Here is a 20,521-nt window from a genome sequence, read left to right on the forward strand (position 1 = left end):
ACAGGATCCAACAGCACATTAAAAAGATTATCTACCATGACCAGGTGGGATTCATCCCTGAGCTACAAGAATGGTTCAACATCCGCAAATCAATCAATGTGATAGAACAAATTAATATGAGAAGAGAGAAGAACCACATGGTCCTCTCAATTGGTGCAGAAAAAGCATTTGACAAAATCCAGCATCCATTCCTGATTAAAACGCTTCAAAGTACAGGGATAGAGGTAACATTCCTGAACTTCATAAAATCTATCTATGAAAGACCTACAGCAAATATCATCCTCAATGGGAAAAAGCATGCAGCCTTCCCGTTGAGATCAGGAACACGAGAAGGATGCCCACTCTCACCACTCTTGTTCAACATAGAATTAGAAGTCCTAGCAACAGCAATCAGAAGTCAAACTCTCTCTCTTCGCAGATGACATGATTCTTTATATGGAAAACCCAAAGACTCCATCCCCAAACTACTAGAACTCATACAGCAATTCAGCAACTTCGTAGGATACAAAGTCAATGTACAGAAATCAGTGGCTTTCTTATACACTAACAATGAAAATACAGAAAGGGAAATTAGAGAATCTATTCCATTTACTATAGCACCAAGAACCATAAGATACCTGGGAATAAACCTAACCAAAGAGGTAAAGGATCTGTATTCGAGGAACTACAGAACACTCATGAAAGAAATTGAAGAAGACACAAAAAGATGGAAGACCATTCCATGCTCTTGGATCGGAAGAATAAACATTGTTAAAATGTCTATACTGCCTAGAGCAATCTATACTTTTATTGCTATTCCAATCAAAATTCCACCGATATTCTTCAAAGAGCTGGAACAAATAATCCAAAAATTTGTATGGAATCAGAAGAGACCCCGAATTGCTAAGGAAATGTTGAAAAAAATAATAATAAAACTGGGGGCATCACGTTACCTGATTTCAAGCTTTACTACAAAGCTGTGATCACCAAGACAGCATGGTACTGGCATAAAAACAGACACATAGACCAGTGGAACAGAGTAGAGAGCCCAGATATGGACCCTCAACTCTATGGACAAAAAATCTGACAAAACAGGAAAAAATATACAGTGGAAAAAAGACAGTCTCTTCAATAAATGGTGCTGGGAAAACTGGGCAGCTATATGTAGAAGAATGAAACTCGAACATTCTCTTACACTGTACACAAAGATCAACTCAAAATGGATAAAAGACCTCAACGTGAGACAGGAATCCATCAGAATCCTAGAGGTGAACATAGGCAGTAATCTCTTTGATATCAGCCACAGCAACTTCTTTCAAGATATGTCTCAAAGGCAAAGGAAACAAAAGCGAAAATAAACTTTCGGGACTTCATCAAAATCAAAAGCTTCTCCACAGCAAAGGAAACAGTCAAGAAAACAAAGAGGCAACCCACGGAATGGGAGAAGATATTTGCAAATGACAGTACAGACAAAAGGTTGATATCCAGGATCTATAAAGAACTCCTCAAACTCAACACACACAAAACAGACAATCATATCAAAAAATGGGCAGAAGATATGAACAGACACTTCTCCAATGAAGACATACAAATGGCTATCAGACACATGAAAAAAATGTTCATCATTACTAGCCCTCAGGGAGATTCAAATTAAAACCACATTGAGATATCACCTTACACCAGTTAGAATGGCCAAAATTAGCAAGACAGGAAACAACATGTGTTGGGGGGGATGTGGAGAAAGGGGAACCCTCTTACACTGTTGGTGGGAATGCAAGTTGGTGCAGCCTCTTTGGAGAACAGTGTGGAGATTCCTCAAGAAATTAAAAATAGAACTTCCGGGGCACCTGGGTGGCTCAGCAGGTTAAACATCTGCCTTCGGCTCAGGTCATAATCCCAGGGTCCTGGGTTCAAGCCCCATATCAGGCTTCCTGCTCAGTGGAGAGCCTGCTTCTCCCTCTCCATTTCCCTCATCCTTGTGTTCCCTCTCTTGCTATCTTTCTCTGTCATAAATAAATAAAATATTAAAAAAAAATAGAACTTCCCTATGAACCTGCAATTGCACTACTGGGTATTTACCCCAAAGATACAGATGTAGTGAGAAGAAGGTAGTATCCCAATGTTTATAGCAGCAATGGCCATGGTACCCAAACTGTGGAAAGAACAAAGATGCCCTTCAACGGATGAATGGATAAGGAAAATGTGGTCCATATACACTATGGAGTATTATGCCTCCATCAGAACGGATGAATACCCAACTTTTGTATCAGCATGGATGGGACTGGAAGAGATTATGCTGAGTGAAATAAGTCAAGCAGAGAGAGTCAATTATCATATAGTTTCACTTATTTGTGAAGCATAACAAATAGCATGGAGGACATGGGGAGTTAGAGAGGAGAAGGGAGTTGGGGGAAATTGGAAGGGGAGGTAAACCATGAGAGATTATGGACTCTGAAAAACAATCTGAGGGTTTTGAAGGGGCGGGGGGTGGGAGGTTGGGGTACCAGGTGGTGGGTATTATAGAGGACATGGAGTGCATGGAGCACTGGGTGTGGTGCAAAAATAATGAATACTGTTATGCTGAAAATAAATAAAAATTAATTAAAAAAAAAAGAAGAAGAAGACTTAGATCCCTCAATAGCTACTTTGATTAAAGCCACCCAACTAGGAACCTCTGTATAAGTATTGTAGATAAGAATTAAAGCCCCTGGGTGGCTCAGTCAGTTGAGCATCTGGCTTTGGCTCAGGTCATGATCTGGGATCATGGTTCTGGGATCAAAACCAGCGTCTGGTTCCCTGCTCAGCCAGGAGCCTTCTTCTCCCTCTGCCTGCTGCTCTGCCAACTTGTGCCCTCTTTCTATCTCTCTGTCAAATAAATAAAATCTTAAAAAAATAAAAGAATTAACCTTTACTATGCTAAACCACAGAGAATTGTTTCAATAACAGTCAGCCTTATTTATAGTGACCTTGGATCTGGGAAAATGATGACATTTACTATCTACTTCATGAAGACCCTGTGAGATTTGGAGTGAGACCATGAACTTAGATGCATGGCAACTCTCCCCATCTTTCTGTGAGCTTGAGTCTGTAGCCTATAAACTTATTTTTGTCTGTTAGCTAAAAATATATAGCAAGTAAAATAGTGTTTTATGGCATATGTTTATTTAAATGCACACACACACACACACACACACACACATGCACACACACAGATTTCTGGGACTTTTAGAAGTTTCACCATACTCAACTGAATTAGATAACTGAAGAACTCTTTCTAACAGTGGTGGTTTTTGCACCAGGCAGTTGGAAATAGGGGGAATCAATATTTTAGAAAGATTGAAATAGTTTTTCACTAGAAGTTAGAAGAACAACTGAAATACACAACGTGCTTGAAATTAGCTATATCCATAAAAAGAATACTACTTTTCAAGTCTACTGTATTAAATGTATAAGCTATAAAAATACTGGGTCAGATTGGTTCAAGAGAAAGATCTAAATTCAGAGTCATGATCTGTTTTAGCACTTAATCTCTTTATGGTCCTGAAGAAACTAAACCAGGAATCCTAGATAGGCTAGGATTTCTCAACTGCCATGAATTTTACACACATGCACATACACACACAAATATTATTCAGCCATTAAAAAAAAGAAAGAGGGGTGCCTGGGTGGCTCAGTAGGTTAAAGCCTTTGCCTTCGGATCAGGTTATGACCCCAGGGTCCTGGGATCCAGCCCCACATCGGGCTCTCTACTCAGCAGGGAGCCCGCTTCCTCCTCTCTCTCTGCCTGCCTCATTACCTACTTGTGATCTCTGTCTGTCGAATAAATAAATAAAATTTCAAAAAAAAAGAAAAGAAAGAAATCCTTCCATTTGCGACCTTAAGGGTGAACTTTGAGAGCATTATTCTAAGCTGAATAAGTCAGACAGAGAAAGAAAAATAATGTATGATTTCATATATATGTGGAATCTAAAAAAAAAGTCATAAAAACGAAGAACAGGTTGGTAGTTGTCAGGAGCAGTGGATGGAAGAGGGAAATATGGGTGAAAGTGCTCAAAGGGTACATACTATAAATTATAACTTGTAAGTTTTAAGATTAATAAGTTCTGGGAGTTTAACATATAGCACAGTGACTATAGTTAATAATACTGTATTATATATTTGAAAGTTTCTAAGAAAGACTTTTTTATAATTATATATTTAATTTTTTTAACTGTGTGTTTTTTTTATTTAATTTCTTTTCAGTGTAACAGAATTCATGTAACAGAATTTATTCATGTTTATGCACCACACCTATTGTGCAATATGTGCTATGCAGTCTGTGCCCACCATAATACCCACCAACAGGCTCCCCCAACCTCCCACCCCCTCAGATTGTTTTTCAGAGTCCATAGTCTCTCATGGTTCATCTCCCCCTCCAATTTCCCTCAACTCCCTTCTTCTCTCCATCTCCCCATGTCCTCCATGTTATTTCTTATGCTCCACAAATAAGTGAAACTATATGATAATTGACTCTCTCTGCTTGACTTATTTCACTCAGCATAATCTCTTCCAGTCCCATCCATGCTGATACAAAAGTTGGGTATTCATCCTTTCTGATGGAGGCATAATACTCCATAGTGTATATGTACCACATCTTCCTTATCCATTCATCCGTTGAAGGGCATCTTGGTTCTTTCCACAGACTTTTTAAAGATTTTATTTATTTTGAGAGAGAGAGCATGATAGAGGGGAAGGGACAGAGGGAGAGGAAGAAAGAGACTCCCTGCTGGGTGGAGAACCAGACAACACAGGGCTCTATCTCAGGACTCCAGGATCATAACCTGAACTGAAGGCAGATGTTTAACTGACTGAGCCACCCAGATGCCCCACTAAGAAAGATTTTTAAAGTTCTTACCACAAAAATAAAAAAAATCAAATACGTAGAGTCATAGATGTTTTAACTAACTTGGTTGTGATAATCATTTTGCAACGTATACATACATAAAATCACTACATTGTACACTTTAAATCTTAAATCTAAATTAAACCTAATAAATCTATAATTTTATATATAAAATTGACTTTATATATGAAATCAATTTATATATAAATTGTATCTCAATAAAGCCGAAATAAACACATTCATTCAATCATTCTAGCTAATATCAGGGGTTCATCCCTCAGATCTAAATGTCTTTCTTAAATCTTGTCCAAATCAAATTTTTTATTCAGGAATATCATTGTCTGAATTTATTACTCTACATATTTTATTACTTGACCTGTTAGTTTGTCTCTGAGGTTTTTCAAATCTAATTTCTAAGGATAGATGCAAGCTGAATATGTATCTATGACTTTGGCCTCCTGACATCCTGTCTCCTGAAAACTTTTACTTCCAGCATCATCATAGTACTACTTAGGGATTAAAAGAATGGAGGCATATATTCTAGGTCAATACCAAATCACTGCATGAGATAATGTAAAGCTGGAGACATGTAATGTGGGAAAACAGCACAAGCTTTGATGATAGTGACAAAGTGCATCTTTAAAAAAAAAAAACACAACTACCATCCATCAGGAGAAACAAAATCAGAAAGCCAGGAGTAGAGTCGAATACCCCCAAGCTTGAGCATAAAACTTTGGAGCCAGCAACACATTCAGCTAAATAGAAACTTCCTCAGTTGATTTGAATTTGTCTTCCTGCCAATTTCTTTAAATCATTCTATCCTAGGGGCACCTGGGTGGATCAGTCTGTTGAACATCTGAGTCTTGATCTGAGGATAGTGAGTTCATGATCCATGTTGGGCTTTATACTGAGCATGGAGCCTACTTCAAAAAAGAAAATCATTATTTCTTAATAATATATACCAATATACATACTAATACCATGAAAAATTACTTCAATATATTGAATGTCTTTCTAGATACATGTATTTGCTAGGTCTGCCATAAAATGCCACAGACTGGGTGGCATAAGTTCATTTCCTCATAATTCTGAGTGCTAGAAGTTACAGCTGTCAGCAGGCTTACTTCTTTTTTTTTTTTTTTTTTTAAGATTTTGGACAGACAGTAGTAGTAGACACAAGTAGGCAGAGAGGCAGGCAGAGAGAGAGAAAGGGAAGCAGGCTCCCTGCTGAGCAGAGAGCCCGACGCCAGACTCTATCCCAGGACCCTGGGATCACGACCTGAGCCGAAGGCAGAGGCTTTAACCCACTGAGCCACCCAGGCGCCCCAGGCTTACTTCTTTTGAGGACTTTCTCCTTGCCTTGCAGATGGCCACCTTTTCACTGTGCCCTCACATGACATTTTCTCTATGTGTGTACGTCATTGGTATCTCTTTACATGTCCAAATTTCTTCTTACAAGAACACCAGTTATTTTGGATGGGGGCCCACCCTAAAACTAGGGTGGGCCCTAGTTTTTTGTACCTAACTAGGTACAAAGACAGTCACATTCTGAGGTCCTGAGAGTTAAGGCTTCAACGTATGAATTTTGGGGACACGCAATGCAGCCCATTACATTAGGTTATGAATTAAATTATATGAAAGAATTTAAAAAATAAAAGCATAAGTTATATAAAAAATAATCATAGACCTTACAAGTAATTGTATTAAGAAAAACCGTAAGAGACTCTTAATCTCAGGAAACAAACTGAGGGCTGCTGGGGGGTCGGGAGGTGAGTATGGGGGGGCTGGGTGATGGACGCCGGGGAGGGTATGTGCTATGGTGAGTCCTGTGAATTGTGTAAGACTGATGAGTCCCAGACCTGTACCCCTGAAACAAATAATACATTATATCTTAATAAAAATAAATAGATTCTTGGTTGATCCAGGTGCAGATAGATCCAGTATACTTAATCTAGTGAGGGTCTTTGCCACGAAGCCATTTAAAAATATGATTGTCTTCTTCATGGTAAGATACCATGATAGGTGCTATACATTCATATCAGCAACAGTCTTTGTCTTTAAGAAATTCAGAATCCAGTGAAAAGACATGAACACTAACAATTTAATGTGATAATAAATAAGCGTTAGAGTAGAAGTATAGATAAAGCATTATGAGATCCAAGGGAAATACCCCACTGTTCCTGGAAATAAAGAAAATTTCATAGTATAAAAGGCACTTCAGTGGGATAAGAAACCAAGCAAAATGAAGAAAGAAGAGAGAGCAATTGGGGCAAAATACAATTAGCACATTTTTCTATATGCCTGGATGAGGGTGTTAGCCAGAAAATGATGATGATTTGGCCAGCAGAAGGAAGGGCCTAGCATGTTCTCTAATATATTTGCACATAATGGAGAGCAATACTGCCCAACAGAACTTCCTACATTGAGGCAAATATTCTTCATCTGTGTTATGCAATGTGGCAACCACTAGCACCTATAGCTCCTCAGTACTTGAAATGTGACAAATGTCATTGAGGAATTTAGTTTTAATTTAATTTTGTTTTAATTTTATTTTAAATATTTTTTTAAGATTTTATTTATTTGATAGACAGAGATCACAGGTAGGCAGAGGCAGGCAGAGAAAAAGAGGGGGAAGCAGGCTCCCTGTTGAGCAGAGCCCAATGCGGGGCTCCATCCCAGGACCCTCAGATAATGACCTGAGCTGAAGGCAGAGGCTTTAACCCACTGAGCCACCCAGCCCAATATTATTTTAAATATCTTAATTTTAAATTCATGTGTGGCTATGGCTATTGCATTGGACACCAAAGACCTAGAGGAAAGGGGTTTTCATCCTTCTTCTGCCTCTACACTGTCCACATGCACAACTATCAGTAGCATTTCTCCTTACATGTAGCCGGATGTTTAAATAGAAGTCTGGAGGGGAGCTTGGGTGGTTCAGTGATTTAAGCATCTGCCTTTAGCTCAGGTCATGGGATCGAGCCTGGCATCTGGCTACCCTGGTGCCTGAATGGGAAACAAAGAAGGACAAGCTCAAAGAAGGATTAGCTAGCTTTAAAAATGAACACTTACTGGAAGATAAATGCAATTGTTCAGGTGGAAGACAATGGTAATCTGAGCTAAGGTAAGGTAAGAATACAACTAGGGGAAGAAATTCAGGAGATATTTAAGAGGCAAAAATTAATAGAGCTTAATGACAAAAATGGACATAAGTTGTAGGAAAGAAAGGCTGTTTGAAAATGATGCTCAGGTTTCTGACATGGGTAATTCCAACTGTGTTATAGTAGAGATCTCAGAGATATGAGCTGAGCCTTGCATGAAGGTGACTCTAAACAGTCGTCAAAGTACAGCCAGTCCTGGGTGGGCATTCCACTGTATTATAGGACTATATCATAGCACCTTACTGTCTAGGCAATATAAGATCTTCCCCCCCAAACATCTATATTCTAAACTTAGAACATTTCAGGTTCTATAGCAAAGGAGAATAAGGATTGCATGTGAAATTAAGTTGCTAACCAGCTGAACTTAAAATAGGTAGATTATCCAGGATTACGCAGATTGGCCCAATGTAAACATAAGGGTCTTTAAACATGGAAGAGGAGGGAAGAAGAGTCAATGCCAGAGTAACACAACATGAGAAAAATTTAACAGCCATTGCTGACTCTGGAGATGGAAGGGGGCCAGGAGCCAAGAAATGCTGAAAGCTTTGGAAGCTGGAAAGGGCAAGAAAACATATTTTCCTCTAGAACTTCCAAAAAGGAATGCATCCTGGTTGATGCCTTTATTTTATCCCAGGGAGACCCATTTCTGACTTCTGACATTCAGAACTAGAAGATAATACATTTGTGCACTAAATTTGTGGCAATTAATTATAGCAGCAAGAAGAAAAATATACATTTAGCATTTATCCTTCCTTAGCAGATCACTGATCTCAGATCTACATTCCACATATGTTTACTTTGAACTATACATTATACTATTCTTAACTATTTGCCATTTGTGATCTATTATGTATTTATGCAAAGTATTTATGAGCTGGTTACTATATGCCCACAGCTGTGTGACTTCCTCTGTACTAAGTTACTCCCTGTGAATGGTCAGGCCCATCGAGTTATCCCCATACAAACATGAAAGAAGAGAACAGTTGGTGATGTAGTCTTTCTTTATCCTGCTAATCTAATCACCATGCTACTAAAACATTTCTTAAGTAATAAATAATTTAGTTATAAAATTTAGGCAGCTCTCTGTCACAAGGTATAAAACTTATTTTGCTGTTGCATTAATTAATGTTTGGGAAATGCCATGTAAATGTTAGCTATTACCCTTTTCTTATTTATAGTAAGTACATAACCTTAAATTTAATTCCATGCAATAGAAAATTCTGTGAATATATGTGGTAATGATGGATGGCCATTATTTGCCCTTATGACTTTATCTATAACCTACATATAATATTCAGAACTTGAAATGATGAGGATACTATCTCTTGGGCCTAGCTTGGCCCAACACTCATGAAACATAAATGTGAATGATTTTGACTGGAAGACTTAAAAATGAATATGAAGCCATCACAACTTTCATACGGGGAGATGGAGGGATGGGAGAGGCAAGACTGTTAAAATTGTGTCTTTGGGGCAATGAGAATTTCATATGTATTTACATAATATCCTATATATATCTCCAAATAGAGATAAAGAAAAGACAATTTTGACTCTATTTCAAAGTCATAAATAGTCTAACATTAGGTTTATTACAGATCACCCCCCCAGAAGATGGGGACAAATCTGTAAGAATATATTATATTCATTGTGCCACTGCCAGGTGTTCCTAGAGGTTAATAGAAAAGAGCAATGGGGTCCCCAAAGAGAAAAGCTGAATCATAGTCTTCATAGGTCTAGGAACGATAAAAATATTATGTGTTTCCACAAAGTGGCAGCCAGCCAGATAGGCAAGAGGGCACAGAATCTGGCCTTTGTATTATTCTTAGTTATAACACTACCACCTAAAAGGACAGAAATATAAAGTGGGTCACAATGAAATGCATGAATTATATAAATAAAATAAACTGAAACTTGAATCGAGGTGCAAAGCAAGCTAGAGATACTCTACTATAAAATTCCAGAATCTTGCACCCTAGCCTTTGCTCTTAAACTACAAAGACACAAAATCTCCCTCTTTGAAAATGATACTGGAAGCTGTAATTTGATTAAGGTAAAGATACCATGGTTATAAATTGCATGCGAAATAACAAATATTTAAAACATTTGAAAATTGCTTGTTGTATTTCTTAAAATTGAGCCATATGCCATAAATCTCCAAATGCAGGGTAATTGCAGTCTCTGCGGCAAGTCTGTTTGTATAGCAAGACCTGTATTTGAGCATCTCCAGAGAACTAAGGTGTAATCTGCTACAGCTGTGTAATTGAAGAAGATCTGATGCATGGAGCTATACAAGGTACTTTCAACTAGCAGAGTTCAGGATATTTTTCTTTGATAATGAAAGTGTAAAGTTCTGGGATTAATTGTATTTCTACCACACTAAAGGAGCTTACTAACGCTAACACTGTGATAAAAGCTGGTCCTAAAATAGTCCAAATGTATATAATTTCACCTCTACTTGACAATGTAATTTTTAACCAACTTTTAAACACCGTAAGCAAAATGCACCTGAGTGCATATAGACAGTGAATCCAAGGCTGGAATGTTAATTCTAATGCGTGTTTTGCAATAAGTATCTTGAAATACATCAGCTTCTTATTCACAGCATCTGCCCCTCCCAAATTTTAAAACCAAAGTTATTTCATGGTACATTCAAAAGAAGATTGTTTTCTGCTTATATATACATGATTGTCCCAATCATTCATACAGACTTCCCTACGATACTCAATACCTGGAACTTTCATAGACTGTCCTCTCTGGAAGCTTGGTAGCCCCTTTTACATTTTATTAATTTGAGAGTACATAGTGTGTTTCTGAATTTTCTTCAGTGAATTGACTTTCCACCACATATCATCAAGAGGGTTTGAGCTCTGGATCTTGCCTTAATGAATAAGAATTGCAGTTCCAACTAACTGGTTAAAGCCCATGGCTAGGTATGCCTCTGAAGTAGCCTTGGCACAACATTAGATGGTAAATATCACCCAATTCCTTCACTACCGTAGGAGAATAAAGTACCAAAGAGAGTAAAACTAGTAAAGAGAATGCTACAGGATCACCAAGGACTACTAAAGAACATCTAGCTTTTTCGTGGCCATTTAAAAAAACACCATATTATTTGTAAGACTTGTAACAGTGAGGACTCTCTGTTCTCCATAAATAGACCTTGAGCTTGTTAAAAGAGACACTATCAGGGAATGCAGTTCTTTACAAGGTCCTCTTCCAAGGTCAGTATCTATGCAGAGGGCAACGTCTCTAAGAGCACAGCTGCAAGGAACTCACATAAGGAAGTGAAAGGAGGAGGCTGACAAGTCAACTGTCCATGTCAGCCAAAAGAAGAGTCAGCAAGATGGCAGACACCATAGCGAAACTGATTAGAATTCATTCGCTTTTGTGTCCCCTTATTTTAATTCTATTGATTATCATTGTACAATAATATCCCTAACTTTGCAAAAGACCCATGTCTTTTAATAACAGAACTATAATTATGTTAGCATTAGTTCATATAAAACTAACCTATAAGCTTTGTTAGATGGTGAACTCTGTGAGGGAGAAACATATTCATTTGTGTTTGTATAAAACCTAGCATGATCTTTGGTAGACAGGGGGTACCAGGAAATTGCTTATTAATTTGACTTTTTGAAAAAATATCCCTTAAGTGTCTAGTGTCTATGTTTTCCTTAGCATGGACATTTCTTAGTCCTTGGAAACTTTAAGTAATGAAGTACGAAACAAATATTAAACACTCTACACAATGCTACGAGATTGATTATGTCATATCTTATTACTTGTGTATCTCATTTTACTTATTAAATTGATAGGAGTAAATGCCACAAGGAAACACATACTTAAGACTTTTAGACACATTTAGAATTTTAGGCATATTTAGAATTTTAGGCATATTTAAGAAAGTGAAATTAGATACATTTTAGACATATTTAAGAATGTAAAAATTCTCATTAGCCTGAGACAGTTTATCGTAGTTGGAGAGCAGCATGATATAATGGAAACTATCAGTCCCATTCAGGGGTGTGTTCAGAGTAGGTATTCAACAAATGCCATCACATGATTGATGCCAAAGGAGTAATGGAGGGTTTCGACATGCTGTGAAAATGAAAGCCTAATTAATGATGAAATGAATTTCTGAGCAACGTGGGGAAAGCACCAGTACTATTAAATGCTGCATTGTTACAGCGGTGTCCACATTTTCATTCTTTATCTCCATTGGGAAAATTCAGGAGTCGAGAAGATGTGCAAAAGATTCAGTAAAATGATTCTTAGGGGATGGTTGTCTTGATTATCCTCCACTCCCCTTCATTCAGCCCCAAAGAGAAGTCTCACCAAAAATGTAAAGTCCCAACGTCGCCTGCTTTAGTTACCTCTCCTTTGCTTAGTTTCTCTCGCTTGGAACACGGAAACAGCTTGTGATTTAGATCCCTTTCTATCCCGCTATGTGGAACTAGAAAGTCTGTGGGAGGAGGTCAGTAAGCAAAGGAGGGATCACTGTGCTTCTAGCTTCGCTCAAGCAACAGACTGCAACGGCTGAATAGTGCAGACGAAACGATCATGATCCAAAGCCTGAAAATCACCATTAGCAGAACACTTACAGCATTAGCAAAAAGTGTGCTTTCCTGTATGGGTGACTGGCTGCAGGGCTGCTCTCTGTTAGGTGGGCTATGAAAAACCTCCCTCCCTGGGGATGTCACATGCAAGGAAGCTCTTCTCTGTACTGGGAATAGCACTTCATATGCTCTCAGTCAAGATGTAATTGGGAAAGATGAAAAAATATGGACTATTCCTGACCTGAACCTCCATAGAGATCTGGAAGCATTCAGGTGAGATACCTACAGCCTTGGGCAGAGAAGCACCCCATAGTTTAAGGTTGAGTGGTAGGGCAGGTAAACATCTTATCAGTGAACTAGACTAGAGAATTTGGGTGCTTAATTTGTTTACAAATTTCCACATTGCCAGACAACTAAGTAGAGCATACTACCTTTAGCATACATATATAGAAAGTACAGTTATTCAATCAGCAAACTTTTAACAAGCCTCTCACACAGTGGAGCCCTGCAAAGACTTTCAAGCCTTGATGGTGTATGACATGAACACAGCAGGTCAATAGTCATTAAATTTAGATAGCCCTGGAAACAGTGAAAGAGGGTCAGTGGTTCAGAACATGGCCTTGCATCCATACTGCCACATTTGAAAACCTAGATCTTTCCTACTCAATAGTTATGTGACTATGGAAATTATTTAACCTCTCAGTGCCTTCATTTTCTTATCTATCAAGTGGGGATGGTAATAACATACCTACCTCACAAGAATAAAAGTGATGAATTTGGAGGAGTGTGTGAACTTGGAAGCACTTAGTGCTTAGTAAGTTTTAGTTTTAATATTTTAATTGGCACTTAAACACATGAGAAGGAAATGTTGAAAAAATAGTGTCTAGATTCTGAGGTCTTGAAGGATGAGATCCATTGAAGAATGAGAAAGTTCATTTGATAATGGCTTTTAAAAAGAAGAAAAAAAAAAAATAAGGAGCATGAAAGGGAATAAGAGCCAAGGCTATTATGGTTACAGATTATATGCAAGAAGAAGAAAAGTCCCCAGATTACAGCAATGGTTAAATGTGATCTTCATGAACATCTAAAAAATTATGTGATTAAATCAGTCATTCATTAAATTTTAAATTAAGAAAAAGCCTTATATAGAAGATTGACAACCATCTAGACACTATAAGAGGGATTTTAAAAAATATTATTAATTTAATTTTCACATAATTTCTTTATAAGAATATAAATGCCCATAGGCCAGTCTATATACATCAAATTTTATATAAAAATTTAAGCTTAGGTTAGCTATTTCTAACAAATCAAGCAAGTTATCAGTATAAAATTTACCATTGCTTTCATATACAAGCACATCTAAATAGTTATTTCAAGAGAAAAAGAAGAAATATTCTTACTTTTTAAAAACACCCCAATGTAGCAATAATGTTATTCTTTCCATTTGAGATTTATTTACATATTCATTATATGAATGATTCAAATAGATCAATTTCTCCACCATCATATTAGGATTGGAACAATTCAAAAGTATTGTAGGAATTTAAGACATTTCAATTCACTGACAATGAATCCTATTTTCCAGTTTTAAAATTGAGGTCCATAGAATAGAACCAATTTGCCTAAAATTATAAATAAAATAATGTACAAGCATGGTTGTCTCACACAGAGAACTTGCTCTCACTCCTGGAGGACAATACAACATTTCACTACCAGTGTATTCATGTCTTAGAGCTGCCATAACAGATTATCACCACAAACTGGTTTGCTTAAAATAACTGAAATGTATTTTCTCCTGGTTCTGGAGCCAGAAGTTCATACCAAGCTGTAAGCAAAGCTTTATCCCTGGGGGCTCTAAGGGAACATTCATTTCTTGCATCTTTCAGCTTCTGGTAGCTATCATCATCCCTTGGTTTGTGGCTTTTTCTCTCCCTGCTCACCTCTTCTCCAGGTGATCTAACTCTAAACTTCTGATACAGACCATCCAGATAATTCTGAATAAATCCTCCTTTCGAAATCCTTAACTTCATTACATCTTTTGCCATATAAGGTAATATTCACAGGCTCTGGAGACTAGATTGTAGATATATTCAGAGGGTGAAAGAAGGAGGATGGGAGGGGGTGAAGCAGAAGCACAGGGAGCAAGCATTATGTAGCCCACTACAGTCAGACGGTGTTAATCAGCTTGTGGATACCTCTAATACAGATAATCCATCTCTATGGGGTTTCAGGTAATACAAGCCTAAGAAATTACTGCAACTCACGTCTCTTAACTTGAATGTTGCTACAGAACTGAAGAATTCTATCAGTACCCAACTATTTTTATCTAAATTTCAGAGTTGTAGTTAATCTTGACTTGTGCATTTTGAATAAATATGACAGATTAGATACAACCAATGATCTTGGCTTATTCCTGAAACTCCACAAAGGAGACAGTTAAGGAATAGAAACAAGTAAAAAAATACAAAGTCAAAGATTGCAGTAGAAGATACCTTAGCAGAAAAGATATATCAACCAAATTCTGAAAGACAGAAAGCAGGTAGACAAGTGATGACTGACTTAACAGAGTCTGGAAAGACAGCCCTCAGTTGGCAAAGCAAGAAATGAATAGTTTGCGTATGGATTCATACCTAAAAACCCCAGAAAAGCGGAGGAGTTGAAGGCACTACTTATCCTCAAAGGCCAGGTGAGAGGTAAAGATTCAATAATACTTTATCTGCACTCCAAATTCACAAAATTCTGAAAAGTAAAATTTTTTAAAAATTCAATTAGCAGCAAAACTTGACATTAGCTGAACTAATTTGCTACCAAAGTCACTTAAAATGTATAAAATTAATTACAGTCTTTAGTCATCCCTCTTAGTGTGAAAATTCATGTTTGATTAAGTAGGCTGTTTTAAGTCCCCTAGGTCATATATAGGTCATGTACTATATTATTTTCTGAAATCTTTAAAAGAAACTGGATATAATTGCCTAGGACTGGCAAGGAAAAAGGAAAAGAAGAAGAGGAAGAGGAAAAAATACGAGAAATGTAGGAGGTTGGGTTCTTACTCTGAGGGTTTAAATTCTCTTTTTAGCTCCTCAAGCCAGGCTTCTCCTGGAGCTTTCTCTGTCTGTACCACGTTGCTCACCTCCAGGGTTCTTGCTGTGTTAGGTAAAAGCCAAGGAATAAGGGGGTGGGGGGTATGGAGAGGGATGGAGAACTCACTGTTGATTTAAAGAAACATCACAGTGAATTTAAGAAATTTAAATTCTCTTAAAAATGCAATCTATAAAGACTGAATCATGGAGAAATAGAAAATCTGAACAGATCAATTACTAAGTAAGCAGATTTAATTAATCATCAAAGAAACCTCTCAACAGAAAAAAAATCCAGGTCCAGATGGCCTCACTGATGAATTCTAACAAATATTTAAAGAAGTAAAACCAATCTTTCTTAAACTTTTCAAAAAACAAACAAACAAAAAACACGAAAGGGAGAATACTTCCAAACTAATTTTATAAGACCAGCATTACCCTAATACCAAAGCCAGATAAGAAAACTACAAGAAAAGAAAAATTAGCAAGACAGGAAACAACATGTGTTGGAGAGGGTGTGGAGAAAGGGGAACACTGTTGGTGGGAATGCAAATTGGTACAACCAATTTGGAGAACAGTGTGGAGATTCCTCAAGAAATTAAAAATAAGAGCTTCCCTATGACCCTGCAATTGCACTACTGTTTATTTACCCCAAAGATACAGATGTAGTGAAAAGAAGGGCTATCTGTACCCCAATGTTCATAGCAGCAATGGCCACGGTCCCCAAACTGTGGAAAGAACCAAGATATCCTTCACCGGACGAATGAATAAGGAAGATGTGGTTCATATACGCTATGGAGTATATGCCTCCATCAGAAAGGATGAATACCCAACTTTTGTATCAACGTGGACGGGACTGGAAGAAATTATGCTGAGTGAAATAAGTCAAGCAGAGAGAGTCAATTATCATATGATTTCACTTATTTGTGGAGCATAAGAAATAACATGGAGGATGTGGGGAGATGGAGAGGAGAAGGGAGTTGAGGGAAGTTGGAGGGGGAGATGAACCAAGAGAGACTATGGACTCTGAAAAACAATCTGAGGGTCTTTAAGGGGCAGGGTGTGGGAGGTTGGGGGAGCTTGGTGCTGGTTATTATGGAGGGCACGTGTTGCATGGAGCACTGGGTGTGGTGCATAAACAATGAATTCTGTCACACTGAAAAGAAATTAAATTAATTTTTTTTTTAAATTGCAGGCCAATACGCCTGATGAACACAGATGCAAGAATCCTCAATAACATAAAAGCAAACTGAACTCAACAACATTTTAAAAGAATCATATACCATCATCAGCTGGGATTTATTCTTAGGATGTAATGATGCCTCAACATCTGCAAATCAATGTGATCCACATTAACCAAAGGAAGAATAAAAATTGTATGATCTTCTCAATAGATGTAAAAAAAGTATTTGAAAAGATTCAACATTTTTTAGAAAACTACCAAAAAGTTAGATATAGATGTAATGTGTCTCAATATAATAAAGCCCATATACAACAAACTCACATTCATCATACTCAATAGCAGCAAGTTGAGAGATTTCCCATGAAGATCAGGAACAAGAAAAGGTGTCCACTCTCACCACTTCTAGTTCAATATAGTACTGAAAATTGTAGCCAGAACATTTAGTCAAGAAGATATTAGACCAGTAGGTCATCCAAATCAGAAAGGAAAAGGTAAAATTGTCTGATTGCAGATGATATGATTTTATATACTGAAAACCCTAAAGACCCCCCCCCACACATACACACTGTTAGAACTAATAAAAAATTGAGTAAAGTTGCAAGATACAAAGTCAACATAGAAATCAGTTGCATTTCTATACACTAATAACTGTGGAAATAATGAAAACAATCCCATTCATGAGAACAACAGAATAATAAAATACTAAGGTGGAAAAAGATGTACACACTGAAAATTATAAGAGAATGATGAAAGAAATTAAAGAAAATCCAAAATTGGGAAGTTACCCTATATTCATGGATCAGAATTAATTTGTTAAAACAATCCTTCTACCAAAAGCTGTCTATAGATTCAATGCAATCCCTATCAAAATTTCAGAGGTATTTTTCACATATATAAAAAAAATCCTAAATTTCATACAGAACCCTAAAAGACGCTGAATAGCCACCAATCTTGGGAAAGAAGAAGAAAGCTGGAGGCAATACATTTCCTGATTTAAAACTTTATTACAAAGCTATAGTAGTCAAAATAGGATGGTACTGGCATATAAATAGACACATCGACCAATGAAACAGAATTGAAAGCCCAGAAATAAACTTACACATATACAGTCAACCAATATTGGACAAGAAAGCCAAGAATATTCAAAGAGAAAAAGACGCTCTTTTCATTAATTGCTTTTGGGAGGTCTGGATATTCACATGCAAAAGAATGAAATTGGCCCCTATATTATACCATACAGAAAAATGAAATAAAAATGGAAATAAATTTACAGTCACTATAGAAAACAATATAGAGTCTCCTTAGAAAATTAAAAATAGAATTACCATATGAGCCAGTAACCACCCAGCAATTCTGAGTATATGTCAAGAAAAAAAAAAAGGAAATCACTATTTTTTTTAAAGATTTTTATTTATTTATTTAACAGGGAGAGATCACAAGTAGGCAGAGAGAGAGGAAGGGAAGCAGGCTCTCTGCTGAGCAGAGAGCCCGAGGCGGGGCTCGATCCCAGGACCCTGGGTTCATGACCTGAGCTGAAGGCAGTGGCTTAACCCACTGAGCCACCCAGGTGCCCCTGAAATCACTAGCTTGAAGAGATATCTATGCCCCCATATTTATTTCAGCATTATTTGCAATATCTAAGATAAGGATACAATCTAAATGTTCATGGATAGAAGAATGAATAAAGAAAATGTGGTATGTATACACGCACATACACACAAACAAGCAAATGCTACCTCTTGCAATAATATGGGTGTACCTTGAGGACACTATGCTAAGTGAAAGACACTCACAGAGTGAAAGACAAATACTGTATGTTCTTTTATGTATGGGATCTAAAAAGGCCCAACTCATAGAAATAAAGATAAGTGGCTGTTGTCAGGGGCTGGGAAATGGGAGAAATGGGAAGATGCTAGTTTAAGGATATAAACTTCCACTTATAAGACAAATAAGTTCTGGAGATCCAGGATATAGCATGGTGACTACAGTTAACCATATTGTATTGTATACTTGAATGTTGCTAAGAAAATGTATCTTCAACACAGTGATTATGGAAGGAAACGGAGGTATTAACTAAGCTTACTGTGGAAATCATTTTGTAATACATATGTGTATCAAATCATCACATTGTACACCTTAAACTTTTATATGTTATATGTTAATTATATCTCAATGAAGCTGAGATTTAATTATATCCAATGAAGCTCAAAGAGAAAAAGAGCTAATCTGGGCCAATACACTTCCTGATTTCAAACTATATCACAAAACTATAGTAATCAAATTTGTATGGCATTGGTGTAATAACAGGCACATAGATAAATAAAACAGAAAGCCCAGAATTAAATCCATACATACATGCCCAGTTCATCTTTGAAAAAGATGCCAAAATTTTACAATGGGAAAAGGAGAGTCTCTTTAATAAATAGTGTTCAGAAAACTAGACAACCACATGGACAAGAATGAAACTCAAAACTTATATTTTACCATACACAAAATCAACTCAAAATGGATCAAATACTTGAATGCAAGACCTGAGATCATAAAACTTCTAGAAAGAAATATATCAAACTAAAAATATTTTGCAGCAAAGGAAACCATCAGCAAAATAAAAAGGCAACCTGTGGAATGGGAAAATGTATTTTCAAACCACATATAATGAGTTAATATGCAAAATATATAAGGAAAGCATACGACTCAATAGTAATAAACACAAATAACCTGGTTAAAAATGGGCAAAGGACCTGAATAGACTTTTTCCAAAAAGCATGCAAATAGCCAACAGACCCCTAAAAAAATGCTCACCATCATTAACTGTCAGGGAAATGCCTATCAAAATCACAATATCACTGCTTGTATATTGGAATGTTCACTGTCAAAAAGACAAGAATAACAAGAGCTTGCAAGAATGAGGAGAAAAGACAGCCCTTGTGTACTGCTGGTAGGAATATTATTTAGTATAGCCACTTCAGAAAACAGTATGGAGGTGCCTCAAAAAATTGAAAATAGAGCTACCATATGATCCAGCAATTCAACTTTATATCTCCAAAGGAAAGGAAATCAGTATCTCGAAAAGAAGTGTACTCCCATTCATTGCAACATTATTCACAATGGCCAAAGTATGGAAATAACCAAAGTATCCTTTGATGAATGGATTAAGAAAATGTGGGGTCTGTGTGTGTGTGTGTGTGTGTGTATACACACTATTATATAGACACACACACACGCACAACACATACAATGGAATATTATTCAGCCTTAAAAAAGAAGGAAATCTGCCTTTTGCAACAACACGGATAAGCCCAGAGGACATTGTGTTAAATGAAATAAACCAGGCAAAAACAAATCACTTACATGTGGAATCTAAAAATAATAATAATAATAATAAATAAATTAACTAAAATAAATTTTTTAAAAAAGAACTCATAGAAACAGATAGTAGAATGGTTGGGGTGGAGGGAAGGGTGAAATGTTATATACATCTAATGTAATAATTTTAACAATAGTAAGTAAACATGCAGTCCTTTAAAAATACTACCTCCCAGGCATCGTAGAGAGCTAGTGAAGGACAAACTTCAAGAAAACCAGGGAGTAAAGAGGAAATCATGAAATCAAAGAAACAGAGTCAACAGAAAAAAAGGAAGCTGCAATCTCAAAGATCATGTCTTGGAATAACATTATCCTGA

Source organism: Mustela putorius, unplaced genomic scaffold, assembly GCF_011764305.1.
Source record: "Mustela putorius furo isolate JIRA1106 unplaced genomic scaffold, ASM1176430v1.1 tig00000083_pilon_pilon_pilon, whole genome shotgun sequence".
In the NCBI taxonomy this organism is placed as follows: domain Eukaryota; kingdom Metazoa; phylum Chordata; class Mammalia; order Carnivora; family Mustelidae; genus Mustela; species Mustela putorius.